The sequence below is a fragment of the Lactuca virosa genome, chromosome 8 (genome assembly GCF_052849685.1).
Source record: "Lactuca virosa cultivar CGN04683 chromosome 8, Lactuca_virosa_CGN04683_v6, whole genome shotgun sequence".
NCBI lineage: Eukaryota > Viridiplantae > Streptophyta > Magnoliopsida > Asterales > Asteraceae > Lactuca > Lactuca virosa.
The window spans coordinates 106,081,055-106,104,141 of NC_136433.1; positions in this window are offsets into that span (position 1 = coordinate 106,081,055).

Here is a 23,087-nt window from a genome sequence, read left to right on the forward strand (position 1 = left end):
GTTTCTCCGTCCTTAAGGTTTCCAGCACCGATCTCAAGTGTTGTCGATGATCTTCCTCATTTCTGGAATAGATAAGTATATCGTCGATGAACACGATTACGAACTTGTCCAGAAAAGAACGGCACACCCGATTCATCAGATCCATGAATACCGCCGGTGCGTTGGTTAGACCAAAGGGCATTACTACGAATTCGTAGTGACCATACCGAGTCCGAAATGTTGTTTTAGGAAGATCACTCTCATGGACTCGCAGCTGATGGTACCCTGATCCTAGGTCTATTTTGGAAAAGTAACTGGCTTCTTGAAGTTGATCGAAGAGTTCGTCGATTCGAGGAAGAGGGTAACAGTTTTTGACAGTGAGTTTGTTCAGCTCTCGATAATCGATGCACATCCGAAAGGATCCATCTTTCTTTTTCACAAACAAAATCGGGGCTCCCCAGGCTGAGGAACTCGGTCTGATGAACCCTTTGCCGAGCAGCTCATTGAGCTGACTGAATAATTCCTGCATTTCTGCCGGTGCTAATCGGTATGGGGATTTAGCTACGGGGGTAGCTCCGGGGACTAAGTCGATGCGAAACTCGACTTGGCATTCGGGAGGGATTCCCGGGAGATCTTCAAGAAAAACATCGGAAAAGTTGCAGACTTCGGGGATGCTCTCGAGGTCTTTAAGTTCCTGCTTCTCGTTAATGACGTGGGCTAGGAATGCATAACACTCCTTCCGCAGGAGTTTCTGGGCTTTGATGCACGAAATGATGCGAAGGTTTGAACTGAGTTTATCGCTGTAGATTACAAGAGTTTCATCCGAGGAAAGATTGAGACGGATAGCTTTTTCGTAACAAAGAATATCAGCATGATTGGGGCTCAACCAATCCATGCCGATGATGAAATCAAAGCTTTTTATGGAAACTGGCATAAGGTCGATAGGAAAAGAATGATCGTTCAAGGTAAGGGTACAACCTACACATATATCATTAGTGCTCTCTTTCTCACCGTTAGCCATCTCGACGGTGAATGTTTCAGTTAGTGGTTGAGGTTTATGTTTGAGAAGATGTTTGAATGCATGACTAACAAAACTTCTCTCCGCACCCGAATCGAAAAGAATGCATGCATAAGAGTTGTCGAGGAGGAACGTACCCGAAACAATTGTGGGATCTGCAACGGCCTCTTTTTGACCCATCGTTAGCACTCTCCCCGTGCCACCTGCTGTTGTTGCCTTGGGGCAGTTTCTCTTATAGTGTCCGACTTCTCCACAACCATAACAGGCTTGACCGACGCCTGCTCCAGATGCCTGATTGGTTGGTTGGACTGGTGTCTTGCAAACTCGAGCTGTGTGCCCCTTTCTGCCACAACTGGTGCATGACATTTCTTGGCATGGGCCGGGATTATGATGATAGTTACACTTGTCACACCGAGGAAGGGTACCAGCATATTTACTGGTAGGTGCTTGAGTGGCAGGAGCAGCGACAGGAGTAGTAGCAGCGTGGACTGCTACTGTATGTTGTTTCTTTGAGGGCTCCTGTGAAGACTGGCCCTTCCGCTGCTACCAGAACTTTCTTTTCTCACCACTCCCTTTTGCTGGCTTAGGAGCGGTTGCCACTTTATCCAGATCAACTCCATGATCTATGAGAGTCTGCGCCAGACACTTAGCGCTGTCAAAGGTATTTGGCCTAGCAGCCAAGACATTTCCTTTGGTGGGTTGTGTCAGTCCCCAAATGTATCTCTCTATTTTCTTGCTTTCCGGGGTGACCATTCCCGGACAAAGAAGTGCTAGGTCTTCAAACCTATAAGTGTAGGCAGCAATGTCAGATTCCTTCATCCTTATGTTCCAGAGTTCATGCTCTAGTTTCTGCATCTCGCCCCGTGGACAGTACTCAGCTAGTATGAGTTCCTTTAAACTTTCCCAACCCATAGCATTTGCCACTGGTAGGGTTAGGGATTTGACCCGACCATTCCACCAGGTCAGTGCCCTGTTGGCGAAAGTGCAAGCGGCGAATTTTACTTTGTTGGCTTCAGAACAGGATCAGATTTCGAAAATGGACTCGATCTTTTCGAACCATTGAGTCAGGGCAATAACACCTCCTTTGCCGTTGAAAGATGTGAGTTTCGCGTTCATGAAGTCCTTGTAAGAGCAGTACTTCTGGTGTCCCTGACCACCCTCATGATTTTGGGGATGAATACCACCTCCCTGTCTACCAGATCCGCCAGGATTTATCTGTGACATCGCAGCAGCCACAGTAGCAGTAACAGCTGTCTGGAACATAACGGGATCGAACTGAGGGGGCGGTGGTGGTGGTGGAGTGTCGTCATTTCTTCTGATGGGTCTTTTTCGAGGAGGCATCTTGTTCTAAAAACAACCAGGAAGAAGAGGATGGTAAGTCCTCAAGATATATGAAACAAAATATATCTCGTCCTGATAATAAAGTGTTCTACCAAGCGATAAGCAAAGAAAGGTTACTAATGCAAGTAAATTATCGCTAAGAAACGAATAGGTAGCAACACTAGAAATGAATCTCTACAATGTATTCAGCTCTGGCTAAAATACTCCTACAGTATTTTAAGTTGCATGCTTTGTTCTATCGACGTCTTATTGTATGGATACTTGGCAAGTTTTAGGCCTGTTGCAACACCAAGTCACTCCCCAGCACACGTTGGTCATGTCTTGAATAAATATAGTTGATCAGGCTATATTGACCCTAGACATGATTACATAACTGCCCAGGTTTAACGGCAGCGTTCAACGTCCAAAATACTTTTGTTTTGCTCTACTCATGATATTGTTTCTGGTATGTAGGTATACTTGTATACTTTTTGTAAAAATACTTATATTTTTAAAAGTATACTTTTAGTTTAGAGCACTTCAGCCCCTTTGTGTTTATAGTTGTATACCATGTAAGGTTCGGTATACTTAGTTCACTATAAACAATAGCTCTGATACCAATCTGTCACACCCCGAAACCGATGACGGAAACGTTCCGGGACGGAGGACGTCATGTGTAGTATCACAACAGTTGTATCATAGTAAGCGAAGTAAACACAACCATTACATTATAATAAGAATATTTACATTGTTGAAAACATGGTTTATACATAACAGTATATAACAAAAGTAAAAGACGTGACTCCAAAATGTTCCATCTTCTCCAAAAGTTGGCAAGAGTACATGTCTATTGATGCCCTGAGAATACAAGCAGTTTTAAAATATCATCATAAAGCTGGTGAGTTCATAAGCGTTTAGTTCTGAAGAAAGAAATGTTTCTTTGATCCTTTGAAAAGTGTTTCCCAAGAAAATCCTATATTTTCTTATGAAAGATGTTTGATTATCCATTAGTTATATGTTAAACAGCCTGTTTATGAAAGGTTGAGTTATCCCAGGAAAATACTATATTTTCCTTAAAAGTTGATAGTTGGTTATCTGATCTGGAATGAGGTGTACAAGTATCTACCATACTTGTATCGTTAGATGTAGTTTCCTTGAAAAACCCTGTTTAATCTCTATGAGATGTATTAGCCTTATTACATAAATAAAACTAATAAAGAAGTAGTGAACTAGATCCTAAGAGCATTACTAATGCCCTTTAGTAATTAAATCGGTTATTACTTTGAGCTTAGTTCACTTGTTTCATTATTACAAAAGTAAATCTCTGTTATCTAGGTTGCGAGTTTTATAACCATACATTAAACTAGATATGGCACGTAACGGGGCCAGTATCCTTTTATGACTTTGTCACCCGTAGACCTGACGGTCCCACTGTAGCTCGCAGCGAGGTGCGGGGTAGTCAGTCCCGTATAGATCTATACACAATAGTCACGCTCTCCCTACAAGAGATTCTGGTTATAAGGGTTAGTCATACACTCACGAAATCCGATGGAGTGTTACCAAGGACGTGTCTCTAATCCTAAAATAACAAACTTACAAGTAATAGTACCGAAAATCCTGTTTATGTTTTGTTTAAATCCTTTATAAAATATCACATTTTATGATAAGATTTACAAGTTCCTTGCTTTAGTTTTGAAAACTGTTTCTACGAGTTGATTTCTTAATCGTTTGGTAAAACGGCTTTCTGTGTTAAAAGCATACTGGACATATAATTATTTTAAACAAAATAATATACTTGAGCACAAGTTTCCTTGTACTTTTTGCTTGTATTCCCCCCCCCCCTTGAAAACATGAAAAACTCGAAAAAAGTGTAGGGGTATGAACTCACCGTTTTGACGAGGGATTCGAGTGTAAATTGCTAGGAATTGCTGAGTGTCAAATAAAGCTTCGGACACAAACGGATCCTATTTAGCATGTAAAAGTACATATATACATTAGGTGAGGGCATAACATTATTTGTTATGGAAGGAAACCACCTTAGGGACTAGGAAACACTTAAAACTAAGTGTTTGAATTACATGTGTTTGAAGAGGGGAGTTTGCGGTCGTAATCAGGAGTTTACGGTCCATGGGTTTACGGTGCAGGTGTTTACGGTCCAGGTGTTTACGGTCCATGGGTTTACGGTCCATGGGTTTACGGTGCAGGTGTTTACGGCCGTAAACACTTTGGCGAAAATATGCGATTTTAGGTGTTTCAGGGTCCTTTCTAGCCTTCTGGAAGTGTTCTAAGCCTCGTTCCTAGGATTAGGAGGGTGTTGTGGCAATTTTTCACCCTATAAATAGAGTTTACGGTCAAGGGAGATTGCCTTGACCGTAAACACCCTTCTGGTCACGATTCCTAGATGTTTAACAAGTGATTCTTGTATCCAACAAGCTAGGGGTAGTGTACTTACGTAGTAGAAGCTTGAAATGAGGTTTTTAGCCACCATGAATTTGTGTGTGTTCTTGGTGAGAGAGAAAATCTAGAAAAAGATGAGATTTATGAGCTAGGAACATGGATTTGCCACTAGAAGTGAGATAGAAACACAATCAAGGTGAAGAATCACTTACATTCTTGAGGATCCTTGGGCAAATTCGAAGTTTGTAGAGAGAGAGAGAGTAGAGAGAGAAAGCTTCTGGAGTGTGAAAAGTGAGAAATGAAGGCCACTCATCCCTTATATAGGGGTGAGTTTACGGTCAAGGGGTGGAGTGGAGGGTTTACGGTCGTAAATAGGGTTTACGGTCGTAAACAGAGTTTACGGCCGTAAACTGAGTTTGCAGCCGTGAACTCCTCTCGAAGGGTAGTTTGGCCCGGATGCTATGCTTTGACTTAGAAAACCTCGTTTTTGAATACGAAACTCGATCGAACTGAGTTTAGAATATTCCGTTAGACCAAAAATAATACTAACGTGAACGGAAATAAATAAAAAACCAATTTTTATTAACGGAAACTGGGTAATGATAACGGGAAAAGTTTCGGGTTGTCACATCATCCCTCCGTTAGAGGGAATTTCGTCCCGAAATTTGAATCATAGAATACAAATCATGGATTAGTAAAGAGATGCGGATACTTCTGTTTCATTTGGTCTTCGCGCTCCCAAGTGAATTCAGGTCCCCGCTTGGCATTCCAGCGAACCTTCACTATTAGGATGCGACTTTGTTTCGTTCGTTTGATCTCTCTATCCATGATTTCGACTGGTTCTTCCACGAAGTTCAGGTTCTCATTGATTTCAATCTCGTCGAGAGGAATCGTAAGGGTTTCGCCAGATACGCATTTCTTAAGATTCGAAACGTGGAAGACAGGATGAATGTTGTTAAGTTCTTGCGGTAAACGAAGTTGGTAGGCTACGGGACCGATCCTAGCGAGGATCTCGAAGGGTGCTATGTATCTTGGATTTAGCTTTCCACGCTTTCCAAAGCGTATCATGCCTTTCCAGGGCGAGACCTTCAACAGAACACGATCTCCAACCTGGAACTCCAAGGGTTTTCGTCGTTTGTCGGCGTAGCTCTTTTGTCTATCTCGTGATGCCTTAAGTCGTTCCCGGATTTGTACGATCTTTTCTGTGGTTTCGCGAATGATTTCTAGACCAGTGAGAGTGCTGTCAGGGACTTGCCCCTTGACTAGCTGCGTGTCGCCCACCTCAGCCCGGCACAGAGGGGATCTGCACTTGCGGCCATAGAGAGCTTCGAAAGGCGCAAGCTTGATGCTCGTATGGTAGCTGTTGTTGTAAGAAAACTCAACCAAGGGCAAATGAGTGTCCCACGACTCACCGAAGTCTATGACACATGCTCTCAACATGTCTTCCAAGGTTTGGATGGTTCTCTCACTTTGCCCATCTGTCTGAGGATGGTAAGTTGTGCTCATATCCAGCTTAGTTCCAAGAGCCTTCTGTAGTGACTGCCAGAACCTCGAAGTGAACCTGCTATCTTGATCGGAGATAATGGATACAGGCACACCATGCAGTCGAACTATCTCTCGGATGTAGATTCTCGTGAGTCTCTCCATTTTGAAGCTCTCCTTGATCGGCAGGAAGTGGGCGGATTTAGTCAGTCGGTCGACAATTACCCAGATGGCGTCGTGCCCACTCGGAGACTTGGGTAATTTAGTAATAAAATCCATAGTAATTCTCTTCCACTTCTACTCAGGTATCTCCGGCTGGTGGAGTAGACCCGAGGGCTTCTGATATTCGACCTTCACCTTGGCGCAAGTCAGGCACTTGCCCACGAAGGTAGCGATCTCTGCTTTCATGTTCGGCCACCAATACAGTTTCTTGAGATCGAGATACATTTTGTCCAAGCCTGGATGAACGGAGTATCTAGTCTTGTGAGCTTCGTTCATTACAACTTCTCTGTACCCACCGAACTTTGGGGTCCAGATCCGGTCTATGAAATAATAGACTCCGTCTCCCTTGATCTCTAGGTTCTTTTCCATTCTTCTCAGGGTTTCTCTCGGCATGTTCTCTGGTTTCAAGGCTTCCAGCTGAGCCTCCTTGATTTGCGCGGATAAATGGGAATGGATAGTCATGGTCAGTGCCTTCACTCTACGATCTGAGTACTCCTTCCGGCTGAGGGCATCTGCCACCATATTGGCCTTGCCGGGATGGTAGCGGATTTCGCACTCGTAATCGCTGAGTAGCTCAACCCATCGTCGTTGTCTCATGTTCAGCTCCTTCTGGTCGAAGATATGCTGCAGACTTTTATGGTCAGTGAAGATAGTGCACTTGGTTTCGTAGAGATAATGTCTCCATATCTTCAATGCGAAGACCATTGCTCCCAATTCCAGGTCGTGCGTTGTGTAGTTGACTTCGTGTGCTTTCAACTGTCTTGAGGCATAAACAATGACTTTTCCCCGTTGCATGAGCACACAGCCTAGGCCCTGATTGGATGCATCACAGTAGACAACGAAGTCCTCCGTCCCTTCGGGCAGAGACAAGATAGGTGCGCTGCATAGGGCCCGCTTCAACGTTTGGAACGCAGTGTCTTGCTTTTCACTCCAACAAAAGGGTACGCCTTTCTGAGTCAGAGTGGTTAAGGGTTTGGCAACTCTGGAGAAATTTTGGATAAATCTGCGATAGTAGCCAGCGAGACCCAAGAATTGATGGATTTCTGTGGGCGTCTTTGGTGCTGACCAGTTCTCTATCTCTTTGATTTTGGAGGGGTCCACATGTATGCCTTCCTCGCTTACCACGTGACCTAGGAAGGTGTGACAACCCGAAATTTCTATTCTGCACAACCATTCACTTCAATAGAATTCAGAATTGTTTATGCTAACTTTCAAGCTTTTTGGAACCAGTTAGAGTGTTTTAAAGTTAGTACTTCAAGAGATAACAGGAAAGAGGATACCCTAGGGTTTATTGTGCAACAATAAAGTCCCAAAACTCCAAGAGTTTGGAGTTTACGGCCTAAACAAGGTTTTTACGGCCGTAAACCCTAAGAGGTATAAATATGACACTTAGTCATTTTTACCACTTTTTCACACTTTCAAGAACTAGAACTCAAATCCTCTCAAGTATCATCCGATTTTCCTTCTTGATCTTCAACTTGGTAAGTGTTTCTTACCCTAATAAGTTGATATCTTACTTAATCTAGTGATCTTACATGATTCCATCCGTGAAATCATTCCATATGTGTAGATCTTCAAGTTTCACCAAGAACACACACTAGTGTTCTTGGACTTTTAACACCCTTTCAAGCTTCTACATAGTAAGTACTCTTACCTTGGCTTGTTATAAGGCTTGTTACACTTCTAAAGCATCTAGGAAACACAAAGAAACACAAGATCAAAGGTGTTTACGGTCCAAGATGTTCTTGGACCGTAAACCCTAATGAAGGGGCCAAAGTGTGCCCTAGTCCCTTACCAAGCCTTGGATACTAGTCTAGATACCATCCTTGATGTGCTTAGGACTTAAAACATCAAAAAGACCATAAACCATTTGGGTTTACGGCGGTAAACCCAAGGAGAAATGGTCCAAGGACCGTAAACTCCACAAAGGGGTGAAATGGTGCCTAATCACTTCCTAAGGCTTAAACATGAAGTAGGAATGCTTCTTATGACCTTTAAAGCTTCAAAACACAAAATGGTAAAAGTACCATGAGTTTACGGCCGTAAACTCATGGGTTTACGACCGTAAACTCAATGAGAGTTGGTCCCAAAACCGTAAACTCCAAAAGAGTTTACCCTTGGACCCCAAACTCAATAGCCAAGTCCTACAACCCTTAGATGCAATCCTTAGTACTTATAACACTTGAATCAAGTGTTTTACATGTCCTAGGATGTCTTAACTTGGTTAATTAGTTGTTTAATGGGGGGGCGATACAAGTTGATCTTTTATAGTTATTATATCAATCACATGTGATTAATAACTACCAAACAAGTGGATTTCTTACTTTCAAACTGTGTTATCAAGCAAACTACTTTTCAAACTGTTTTGTCAAACTCTTTTACATGTCCAATACTCTTATCAAACTCTTTTACATGTCAAATACTTTTACTTAAACTCTTTTTAACTTATATTCTGTTAAATGTATATCTTTATAGATATAGTTATATAAGTAGGATTGAAAGGACTTAGGACTGATAACTCACCTTAACCGCCTGTTCCTCGTTTGGTTGTAGACTTACGGTATCGGTTATTTGTCCGAAGGTCGTTTGAATCCTAGTTATATATCATGTATATGTATATAGATATAAAAGTTCATTCTTTCTATTCAATACCTTTGGGTAGCAAAGGTATACAGATATGTTCATACATACAAATCACATTACTAGTAAGCTACAATAGGCGTAGTTTAGGAAGTTACTAATACTATTACTAGAACAATGGAACATACAATGAGTCAGTGCATACATGCGTCTATACATTACAATACAACTAGTACATACTATACATTTTACAAGAAAACATACATGCTAGACAGAGAGAGAACATACAATACCATACAAAGAGAACATACAATACCATACAGAGAGAACATACATACATACTAGACAGAGAGAGAACACACAATACAGCTAGTACATTCAATACATATATATGAATACTATTTCAGTTAAGTGAGCCACGTAACGGGGCATGGCACTACCTGTCGTGACCGTTTTGTATCCAGAATCTCCTTAAGTGGGGAGCGTATGAGTTTGTGTATAGATCTATACTGGATTGACTATCCTACACCTTGATGCTCGCTACAGTGGGACTTGCAAGTCTACGGGTGCCAAACGTCATTTCTTCCGACATCTTACATTGTCGCGTTCTATAGTCGGTAGCAGGGTACAGGCCGATCACATGGTACTTTAAATTACAATTGGTTTAAGGTAGTTAGTACAGCAGTAGTTACTTAATACAACACTACAATACTATTTCATTTTCCCATTGCATTCACTTTGTGATCTTCACACAATATACAGTAATGTAAAAACTATATTTTTGGATAATGATAGTCAGATTTGGGAAAATACATACTCTTACAAGAGACACACACACACGACCACTAGATGCCTTAGTAGAAGGCTACTTTTAGTAGGAAACATAGGGTTTTCTAGGAGAGTTCAAAACATCTTACAAAACATCTTACAAACACTTTCATACAAATACAGACACTAATATACTTATGATCTCACAAGCTTTAAAGCTGATACTCTCTTTCAATATAACTTGTATCCTCAGGTCGCCAGTAGACAGGTACCGGAGCCAGGTTTTGAGAAGATGGAGCTCGTTCAAGACTCATCTTTTATTTTGATTCATATTTTTGGTGTCTATATAACTTGACATAACACACTTGTATGAAATTATATTATTAATGCAATGGATGATGTTATTGCTTGTTTACTAATATGCATTGTTTTGATACTGTACATGACGTCCTCCACCCCCGAACGATTCTGCCGTTCCGGTTTTAGGGTGTGACAGATTGGTATCAGAGCACTGTTTATAGTGAATCGAGTGTATCAACCCATAAAAGATATACGAACTATAAACACAGCGGGATTAAAATACTCTGATAAAGAGTTTATACTTTTAAATAATAAAATATTTAACTAAGTATACATACCTGCATTCATACTAAAATCAGTGTCACTAGGACAGAACAAAAGTATTACGATTGTTGGGCAGCACAAGTAGACTTAGAGACATATGGTCAACCCTGGGAAGATATAGCCTGATCAACTATATTATCCGAGGAGTGATTAGCATGTGCCTAAGTGTGGTTGTGAGGTTGCAACAAGTCTAAAAACTTACCAACACTACTACAACGAGAACATTAGAACAGAACATAAACCTAAAATACTATAGAGGTATTTTGTATTACTATAAACTACTTATGTGCTAGATTCTTATATCCCTTTTCTCGCGTAGATATCATGGCTGGATTCCATCTTCCCGGAGACCCGTACTACCTCAACCACGGCAATGCTGGATGGCTTGAAGAAGAGCCAGAAGATGATCACCCAATCCCTTTGGATGATCACTATGTTGAGGGTTTTTCTGATGGTTCTGACTCAGAGCCGGAAGTCAACAACCTACCCCCAGCTGCTCAAGACCCAAACCCTCGTCCAACATTTCAAGGACCCATATCTCTGTGGGCCACAAACTTGAATAGATGGAGTCAGGAACAGGGTCAACCCATTCCCTACAATGGAGACAGAAGCTTCTACAACCTCACCGAGGGAGGTTCAGCTGACAGGGTCCTACCCATCATGGTTCGTAGGATGTCTCGGAACACGGAACAAGGTCGAGCGACTATCGACCGAGTCATAGAGATTGACGCCAACTCTGGCGTTAACACGGTCCGCATTCGCCAGCTAGAGTCTACTAATGAAAGGACTCAGGTCCGCAATGCAGTTCTGCAGAGGGAACTTGCTGAAACCCAAGCTAAAGTCAGGGAACTTCGAGCTCAACAAGTAAGATCTGAAAGGCGTATGAGGGACATAGAACGTCTTCTGTCAGATTCAAGAACTCACTCTAGTAGTTCTCGTCGCCGTTAGAGTGTCATCGACTACTCTTTTGGATATAACCTAGTTTGTGTAAAAACTCTAGTCTAATCTCCTATCTTTGTAAATCTTAGACCTGTTAGGTCTTGATTAGGTCGTAGTTCTGTCAAAATTTTCCCATCTTGGTTGATGTAATGCCTACTTCTAGGCCATTTTTCCCAAACTTATTACATCTGTAATACCAGTATTATTGACAGATATCTAATCTCACGGAAATTATTATCCAATTGCTAGCATCTGCTAGCACTAGATCATCCTTCAATCGTGCTATTCAATTGTGTTGTTGGGCTATGGAGAGTTAGTCCATGAGTCATTCTCATAATTTTTCCTATTAAATTATTATCAATGTCTTCATCTTTCTAAAACTTATAGTTAAAAGATGCCTCCACGTCGATCAACAAGACGCGATCCTCCGATAACTGCAACACCACCTGCTCCTCAAATCGATACAACATCATTAAATGCTGCTATAGCTGCGGCTGTGGCTACAGCTATGGCTCAATATCATTCATCTGGTTCCACTGGAGGAGGAACCCCTGTTCAATCTACTCTTGGTGAAGCCCCTGTGCGCTTGAGAGAGTGCTCCTATAAGGACTTCACTAACTGCAAGCCCAAGTCCTTTAAAGGGACTGGCGGAGTCATTGCCCTCTCGCAATGGTTCGAGAAGACCGAATCGGTTTTCGAAATCTGCTCCTGTCCGGAAGGGAGCAAGGTCAAGTTCGCTGCTTGCACCTTTGAAGACAAAGCCCTGACATGGTGGAATAGCCATGTCAAGTCACTATCTCTTGTGGTGGCTAATGTTATGGGCTGGGAAACTTTGAGAGACCTCATGATTGAGGAGTACTGCCCGAGGGGCGAAATCCAAAAACTGGAGGAGGAACTGTGGAGCCTAACCATGAAGGGCTTCGACATAGTTTCCTACACCGCCAGGTTCTGTGAACTGGTGGCCCTCTGTCCCAACATGGTTCATACAGAGGGGAAGAAGATAGAGAGATTCATATGGGGGCTGGTGCCTCCATTCCAGGGAAATGTTTTGGCTTCAAACCCCACTACATTCGACAGTGCCAAGCGATTGGCACAGCGGCTTATTGACCATGGGGTTCGTACCCCGGCCACAACAACAACCCTGGCCATCTCGGAACCTTCCAAAACCGCTGATTCCAAGCGGAAGCTCTGGGATGACAAGAAGAAGAAGAAGGCTGCCAAAAAGCAGCGGGTCGTGGCAGTTCATGTTGCGATAGCACCTGCCACTGCTGCTGCTCCGGTAAAGCAATACGCTGGAAGTTTGCCTAAGTGCAACCAGTGCAACTTCCACCACATTGGAGCCTGTCGTGAAATGCAGTGCTCTAACTGCAGCAGGAAGGGGCACACTGCCCGCTTCAGCAAGGCTCCAGCAAAACCAATCACCCAAGTCCCCGGCGCTGGTGTGGGCCAAGCTTGCTACGGTTGTGGTGAGGTGGGCCACTACAAGAGGAACTGCCCGAAGGCAGGGAATGCCGGTGGAGTGGGAAGGGTTCTGGCCGTAGGCCACGAGGAAGCGGTTGCCAACCCCACAGTGGTCACTGGTACGTTTCTCCTCGATAATTCTTATGCATGCATACTGTTTGATAGTGGAGCGGAGAGGAGCTTCGTGAACCAAAAATTTGCTCATTTACTTAAGCAAAAATCACGAACACTTAAAGAACCTTTCACTATAGAAATGGCTAATGGAAAGACAGAAAGCACTAGCAGTATATTCATAGGGTGTACCCTAACACTAGATAGCCATTCATTTTCAATCGACCTCATGCCGGTCTCAATTAAAAGTTTCGACGTCATTATCGGCATGGACTGGTTGAGTCTACATCGTGCCGACATCATGTGTTATGAAAAGGCTGTTCGCCTTAATCTACCGTCTGGTGAAACTCTAGTAGTTTACGGCGACAAACCCGACACGAACCTTCATATCATCTCGAGCATTCAAGCTCAGAAATTCTTGCGAAAGGAATGTCGTACATTCCTTGCTCATGTGGTCGATGTGAGCCAAGAAACGAAAGACATTCAGAACATTCTAGTAGTACGCGACTTTCCCGACATCTTTCCAGAAGAACTCCCAGGATTACCCCCACAACGTCAAGTCGAGTTCAGAATCGACTTAGTTCCAGGGGCTACCCACGTTGCCAAATCGCCCTATCGTCTAGCACCTGCAGAGATGCAAGAACTATCCTGTCAACTTAACGAACTGCTCAACAAGGGCTTTATAAGACCAAGCTTCTCACCCTGGGGAGCTCCAGTCTTGTTCGTCAAGAAGAAAGACGGATCGTTTCGTATGTGCATTGACTACAGGGAGCTCAACAAACTGACCGTCAAAAATCGTTACCCTTTGCCTCGTATTGACGATTTATTTGACCAACTTAAGGGGCGAACTTATTTTCGAAAATCGACTTAAGATCCAGATATCACCAACTACGAGTGCTAGGGGAGGATGTTCCGAAGACAGCCTTCCGAACTCGTTATGGGCACTACGAATTCGTAGTGATGCCGTTCGGATTAACAAACGCACCTGCAGTATTCATGGATTTAATGAATAGGGTGTGTCGTCCTTACTTGGATCAGTTCGTCATCGTCTTCATCGATGACATACTTATTTACTCTCGTAGTAAGGAAGAGCATAGTCAACATCTACAACAGGTCTTGGAAACACTGCGTTCGGAGAAGCTCTATGCGAAGTTCTCGAAATGTGAATTTTGGATCCGAAGAGTCGAATTCTTAGGGCACGTGGTTAGCGAAGAGGGAATACACGTGGACCCTTCCAAAATCAAAGCCATTGAGAGGTGGTCAGCACCGAAGACGCCTATAGAAATTCATCAATTTCTAGGCCTCGCTGGCTACTATCGCAGGTTCATTCAGAACTTCTCCCGCATCGCGAAACCTCTTACAACACTGACCCAGAAAGGCGTGGTCTTTGACTGGGAAGAGAAGCAGGAGAGAGCGTTCCAAACGCTCAAGCGAGCCTTGTGCACCGCGCCAATACTATCCCTCCCCGAAGGGATAGAAGACTTCGTTGTCTATTGCGATGCGTCAAATCAAGGGCTCGGCTGTGTTCTGATGCAACGAGGTAAGGTCATCGCCTATGCCTCGATACAACTAAAGACACACGAGGTCAACTAGACTACCCACGATCTTGAGCTAGGAGCAGTTGTGTTTGCTCTGAAGATCTGGAGACACTACTTGTACGGTACAAAAAGCACTATCTTTACAGACCACAAAAGCCTACAACATATATTCGACCAGAAGGAACTCAACATGAGACAACGACGGTGGGTCGAGCTACTCAGTGATTACGAATGTGAAATTCGCTATCATCCCGGCAAGGCCAATGTAGTAGCTGACGCCCTAAGTCGGAAAGAATACTCTGGTCGTAGAGTCAAATCATTGACTATGACTATCCATTCACACTTGTCCACACAAATTAAGGAGGCTCAGCTCGACGCTTTGAAACCTGAAAATGTGGCGGGTGAATCCCTGAGAGGGATGGATAAGAACTTGGAAGTCAAGGGTGGCAGAACTTATTATCTCATGGATCGGATCTGGACCCCGAAACACGGTGGTTTCAGAGACTTGGTCATGAACGAGGCGCACAACACTCGTTATTCTGTCCACCCAGGTTCAGATAAGATGTATCTGGATCTTAAAAAGCTATACTGGTGGCCTAACATGAAAGCAGAGATTGCTACCTTCGTGAGTAAATGCCTTACTTGCGCCAAGGTCAAGGTCGAATACCAGAAACCCTTCGGCTTACTACAACAGCCAGAGATACCGGAATGGAAGTGGGAGCGGATCACTATGGACTTCATAACCAAGTTACCTAAGACAACGGGTGGACTTGATACCATATGGGTCATCGTCGATAGATTGACCAAGTCCGCACACTTCCTGCCTATCAAAGAAACAGACAAGATGGAGAAGCTTACAAGAACCTACATTCGGGAGATTGTACGACTGCACAGTGTTCCCATATCCATTATCTCGGACAGAGATAGTAGGTTCAATTCGAGGTTCTGGCAGTCGCTACAAAGTTCCTTAGGAACTAGGCTGGACATGAGTACAACCTACCATACACAGAACGACGGACAAAGTGAGAGGACTATCCAAACCTTGGAAGATATTTTGCGAGCCTGTGTGATTGACTTTGGGAAAGCATGGGATACTCATTTACCCCTTGTCAAATTTTCCTACAACAACAGTTATCACACGAGCATAAAGGCTGCTCCATTCGAGGCCCTCTATGGCCAAAATTGCAGATCCCCTCTGTGCTGGGCTGAGGTGGGTGATACCCAGTTAGCTAAAGGACGAATTCCTGAAAGCACTCTCACGGGTCCGGAAATCATTCGAGAAACGACAGAGAAGATCGTTCATATTCGTGAACGATTGAAAGCCTCTAGAGACCGACAGAAAAGCTACGCAGATAAACGAAGGAAACCGTTGGAATTCCAGGTGGGCGACCGAGTTCTATTGAAGGTCTCACCCTGGAAGGGCTTAATACGCTTTGGAAAGCGTGGAAAGCTAAATCCAAGATACATAGGGCCTTTCGAGATTCTTGCCAGAATCGGCCCTGTAGCTTACAAACTTAACTTACCACGCGAACTCAGTAACGTACATTCTACTTTCCACGTCTCGAACTTGAAAAAGTGTCTGTCCGACGAGACTCTTGTAATCCCACTCGACGAGATCGAGATCAACGAGAGCCTCAACTTCGTGGAAGAACCAGTAGAGATCATGGACCGAGAGGTCTAGCAAACGAAACAAAGCCGTATCCCGATAGTGAAGGTTCGCTGGAACGCCAAGCGAGGACCGGAATTCACTTGGGAGCGAGAGGATCAGATGAAACTGAAATATCCTCGTCTTTTTACTTAGTTATTTGTAACTACTTATTTGCTTAAACTCTAATTTCGGGACGAAATTCCTTCTAACGGGGGGATGATGTGACAACCCGAAATTTCTATTCTGCACAACCATTCACTTCAATAGAAGTCAGAATTGTTTCTGCTAACTTTCAAGCTTTTTGGAACCAGTTAGAGTGTTTTAAAGTTAGTACTTCAAGAGATAACAGGAAAGAGGATACCCTAGGGTTTATTGTGCAACAATAAAGTCCCAAAACTCCAAGAGTTTGGAGTTTACGGCCTAAACAAGGTGTTTACGGCCGTAAACCCTAAGAGGTATAAATATGACACTTAGTCATTTTTACTACTTTTTCACACTTTCAAGAACTAGAAATCAAATCCTCTCAAGTATCATCCGATTTTCCTTCTTGATCTTCAACTTGGTAAGTGTGTCTTACCCTAATAAGTTGATATCTTACTTAATCTAGTGATCTTACATGATTCCATCCGTGAAATCATTCCATATGTGTAGATCTTCAAGTTTCACCAAGAACACCAAGAACACACACTAGTGTTCTTGGACTTTTAACACCCTTTCAAGCTTCTACATAGGAAGTACTGTTACCTTGGCTTGTTATAAGGCTTGTTACACTTCTAAAGCATCTAGGAAACACAAAGAAACACAAGATCAAAGGTGTTTACGGTCCAAGATGTTCTTGGACCGTAAACCCTAATGAAGGGGCCAAAGTGTGCCCTAGTCCCTTACCAAGCCTTGGATACTAGTCTAGATACCATCCTTGATGTGCTTAGGACTTAAAACATCAAAAAGACCATAAACCATTTGGGTTTACGGCCATAAACCCAAGGAGAAATGGTCCAAGGACCGTAAACTCCACAAAGGGGTGAAATGGTGCCCTAATCACTTCCTAAGGCTTAAACATGAAGTATGAATGCTTCTTATGACCTTTAAAGCTTCAAAACACAAAATGGTAAAAGTACCATGAGTTTACGGCCGTAAACTCATGGGTTTACGACCGTAAACTCAATGAGAGTTGGTCCCAAAACCGTAAACTCGAAAAGAGTTTACCCTTGGACCCCAAACTCAATAGCGAAGTCCTACAACCCTTAGATGCAATCCTTAGTACTTATAACACTTAAATTAAGTGTTTTACATGTCCTAGGATGTCTTAACTTGGTTAATTACTTGTTTAATGACTAATTGGATACATATATGTGTTATTATATGCTAACTAGGATCCTTGTGTATGTTCAAGTCTTCACTTGACACTTAGCATCCTATATTATCCGTTCATCCAAACCACTCACTACAGGTGAGTTCATACCCCTCAATCAATCTTTAAATGATTTTAAATGCTTTTATGGGGGGGGGGGAGGGTACAAGTTGATCTTTTATAGTTATTATATCAATCACATGTGATTAATAACTACCAAACAAGTGGATTTCTTACTTTCAAACTGTGTTATCAAGCAAACTACTTTTCAAACTGTTTTGTCAAACTCTTTTACATGTCCAATACTCTTATCAAACTCTTTTACATGTCAAATACTTTTACCTAAACTCTTTTTAACTTATATTCTGTTAAATGTATATCTTTATAGATATAGTTATATAAGTAGGATTGAAAGGACTTAGGACTGATAACTCACCTTAACCGCCTGTTCCTCGTTTGGTTGTAGACTTAGGGTATCGGTTATTTGTCCGAAGGTCGTTTGAATCCTAGTTATATATCATGTATATGTATATAGATATAAAAGTTCCTTCTTTCTATTCAATACCTTTGGGTAGCAAAGGTATACAGATATGTTCATACATACAAATCACATTACTAGTAAGCTACAATAGGTGTAGTTTAGGAAGTTACTAATACTATTACTAGAACAATGGAACATACAATGAGTCAGTTCATACATGCGTCTATACATTACAATACAGCTAGTACATACTATACATTTTACAAGAAAACATACATGCTAGACAGAGAGAGAACATACAATACCATACAGAGAGAACATACATACATACTAGAAAGAGAGAGAACACACAATACAGCTAGTACATTCAATACATATACAAGAATACTATTTCAGTTATGTGAGCCACGTAACGGGGCATGACACTACCTGCCATGACCGTTTTGTATCCAGAATCTCCTTAAGTGGGGAGTGTATGAGTTTGTGTATAGATCTATACTGGATTGACTATCCTACACCTTGCTGCTCGCTACAGTGGGACTTGCAAGTCTACGGGTGCCAAACGTCATTTCTTCCGACATCTTACATTGTCGCGTTCTATAGTCGGTAGCAGGGTACAGGCCGATCACATGGTACTTTAAATTACAATTGGTTTAAGGTAGTTAGGACATCAGTAGTTACTTGATACAACACTACAGTACTATTTCATTTTCCTATTGCATTCACTTTGTGATCTTCACACAATATACAGTAATGTAAAAACTATATTTTTGGATAATAATAGTCAGATTTGGGAAAATACATACTCTTACAAGAGACACACACACGACCACTAGATGCCTTGGTAGAAGGCTACTTTTAGTTGGAAACATAGGGTTTTCTAGGAGAGTTCAAAACATCTTACAAAACATCTTACAAACACTTTCATACAAATACAGACACTAATATACTTATGATCTCACCAGCTTTAAAGCTGATACTCTCTTTCAAAATAACTTGTATCCTCAGGTCGCCAGTAGACAGGTACCGGAGCCAGGTTTTGAGAAGATGGAGCTCGTTCAAGACTCATCTTTTATTTTGATTCATATTTTTGGTGTCTATATAACTTGACATAACACACTTGTATGAAATTATATTATTAATGCAATGGATGATGTTGTTGCTTGTTTACTACTATGTCCATGCCGGGTCGGGTCAAGTATATAGCAATTATAGTTATGGACTTAGACACTAATCCAACAGTCTCCCACTTGGATAAGTCTAATAACTATTATTGCAAGTATGACTCCAACCTGACCGGCAATCATAGCTCTTAAAAGCTGTTGTCGAACTCTGAACAAATCAATGACGCGTCCATTAGATAAGTGATCATATATTCCTCTATTCTAGATATCATATGGACTGAGACATGGATTATAATCATTCTCTCTGTCCATTTGTTGCTTCCCGATGTCTGATTTATGACGACCGACTAATTGAACAAATCAAATCAGTCCAGGCTTGGCCAAGCACTTAGGGTGTCATCACTATATCATCGAGGGGCCCACATATATCGCTTTTATCCCTTTAAGGGTAAAAGGAATGGATAAACTTTGACTAATATGCTTGTACTAACTACTTGTTGAATTATACACAAAGGCACGTTTTATAACATCGAGTTACCAATGCGTTTTCGTGCAATCAATGTATAACCAATTCATAGTCAACAACTCATATCTCTAGGTTTGAAGAATATAAGATATTATCGTCTCATGATTCACTCGTGATAAAATCCATGAAGTGAGTCAAATGAGCGTGGGTTTAATCCAATACTCAGAACTTATGAGCACTCATGAATGTTGCAGCAACTCTTGCTATGTCCACTACTTTGGACATCTACAAACCAGCTTCATGACAGTCTTGATTCATATCTACTTCCAACATATGACCGAATGTGGATGGTTTGAATAACTTAGTCATTCGGGAAGAATGACCTAGTTATTTTGTAAGTCAAAACATGCAAAGTGAAACACAAGAATAATACTAATCCTATATGGCCCCAACACTTTGAGTGTAAATAAAACACCTTTTATCTAAGCACCATATTGATTAAACATTATTCTTTGTATAATGTTTCGATTTACCAACTTGGTACTTGAATAAAACAATAGTCATGCCATGCTCCAAGCATGCACACTATGTTTGTCCAAACAATAGCTATGCCATATTCCAAGTATGCACACTATGTTTGTCTATGGTCCTTACTTTGTGAAACAGATCAATTGACAATATTTCAATGATGCTCATTTCACAATCCCAATCCTTATTGTAAATGTAAGAATACCAAACTCTTGCTATTTACTATAATCTATTAGATTCTAAACTTATATGCAATGATCCCCTTATAATGACTATGCCCAAGTCACAAAGACTTGGCAACAGACATTACAAAGTATTCCAATGGAGATCAATTCCATGGAAACGAAGTCTCACATTCAAAGTACATTCCTTTGAATATCCTTCTTGCATTAAGTTTTCTAATCTTACACAGATTTAAAGAATAACTTCCACCTATGGAAACATTTCCATATGCCCATTTTGACTATCACTTGTGAACAAGATTTACCTCTTTTCAGAGTATGTCAATATGGTCCTATCTCTATACTTTCAACTGTCCATGAGCAAACCTCATATTGTCCTCGACAATTGCTTAATCATTTTAGTCATATCCAATACTAGACCTTTTCTCCTCTTAATGCCCCCAGGCATTTGGAAAATTTAGAATGGATAAATATTATAGCTCATACAATCGATCCTATACCCGAATCATATGGGACACGATTCATGCTATAAAATTTTTATTTTCCATGTTCTCACAATTTGAAATATGAAGAGGGATGTCGTAATCATAATCGAATTTTGAGAATGCAACATATATAGAATCTCCTTATGTTGAACCATTCCAAGATAACATTCATATATATCCTTGACTAAAGTTGATTAAAATCATATATACAATCTCGTTATGTTGAACCATTCCAAGATAACATTCATATATATCCTTGACTAAAGTTGATTAAAATCTCAATCTAAGATTGTAGAATTAGAATGAAGTATAAAATCCTCTCCCTTAATTATAGCAAAACAACTTTTCGAAACGAATTGAAACTTTTGTTTTCTATAATTAACATTGCTAACTTGCAACACTTAACATAATAATCATACTCCCACTAACATGATAACTATAATCTAACTAGCATAACACTTTATGTTCCCACTAGCTTTGACATGTACCCAAAAATCAGCTGGATTTCTAGAAATCAATACTTTATTGACTTTCTTTCCAAAGTTCAGATTTCTGATACGAGATGTTTTGATAAGATTTTACCAAAATCATACACCTTTCCTTAGATAGTTCACATGTATGTCTAAACAATTATGAAGAGTGATGCCATAATCATAATGTTTAGACCTTTTGCCATTCTCACAAGTCCATGTTAGTGTGCCGGTTAGCCACACGTGCTCCACTAATGACTTTGAGAATGCAAATATCACAATTGCTATCTACTTAAAATCTACTTAGTGAAAACGTTTCCTTACCATCATTTTCATGAATCGGAGAGAAACCTTATGACACTTAGATTTTTATGGTGCATGTGTTCCTATCCATGTGAATTTGTCAAAACCATAATCACACGACAAGGTTAGTGGCAAATCCAAACTCATATCGACTGAACTTGTTTAATCTTAATTTCTTGCCACCCGGCAGCACAAGGGCCTACCATTACTTCCAGGTTGTTATTCAACCAATTGAGAACTCATAGAACTCATATGAAAAGTCAACTTTTAACTGGAATAGACACAGAAATAAGAATATGTCAACACAATAGGTTACAAACCTCAAGTCGTGGGCTAGTTATTAACAATACTCTTGATTAGTTCTTGAAACTATCTCAATATCTTTTAAGACTCCCACTGACCTCTGGACATATAAGATTCCCTTTGTCAAGAATCATTTCTTGACAAAACAAATATTTAAGAGTTAGTGCAGATTCTTATCAAGTTAAACACTTCATACAATTGGTCTTAGTTGGTTTTTGTTTTATCCAAAACATCACAACTTACCAATTTTAAATGTACAAGACTAAGAAACATGTTACATTACATTTGATAAGTGTTATAAACCTTCTAAAGATTATGTCACTCAAGTTACAATCTTAGAGTATGACTCTAAGACTTGATTTTTTTTGGAACGCAGTATGATTTATCTTTTGATTTAACCATTTCAACAATTCATGATTCCTCTCCTTAGCCAAACAAATGCACTAAGGTGTCTTTAGAGGATCAATTGTGATATGGTTTTATAATCACCAAGATAACCATAAACCAAGATACTTAAGCACTCTCCCACCTTTTCACATTGGAGAAACTTTTATCTTTCTGCCTAATCTGATTCTTCTTATCCGTCCTGCCATACATTGAAACTTTTCCAATGTTTCAGAATTACACTTAAACTTGTAAGTATAACCATATTTACTAAACTTTAGTAAATCATGACGAATAATCTTATCGACCTTTGTGGTGGGCCTGACCAGCGCACAACCTAGTGTACCCAATCCTTCATTCCTTCACTTGACTCACACATACATGTGAACAAGGAATTAGTCTTAATTTCCCAAAACTGAAAATTTCTCACTCATCATGCAATACAACTTGCATGATTCCAAGTTTCTATCCAACTGAAACTTGGGTGATGAGAATCTTTCCTTATTTGGTAAATTATGACACTACCACAAATGAAAGAATCAAATCCATTTTCCAATATTGCTTATCAATGGAAACATATACACAACAATTTTTCACAAATGCCATTGTAAGGATACTTAAAATAAATAAAATCAAAACCTTTTCTTTTATTTTAAAACTTGCGGAAAAATCTTATCCTTACAATGCAAATACATATGAAAAACATGTTGTTGTCTATTCCTAAGAAATATATCATAACTCTTAAGTAGCAGCTCAAAATTCTGATCACCGAACTTTGCGATCAAAATCCATCTTCGCGATCAGAATCAACATACTCTTTCTTTAGGTTTCTTTTGATTCTTCAAAACATCAAAATTTAATTACATTACATCATGTATTAAGAATCTCCAAAAGAGACTTCATAGAGTTATATAATGGATTTT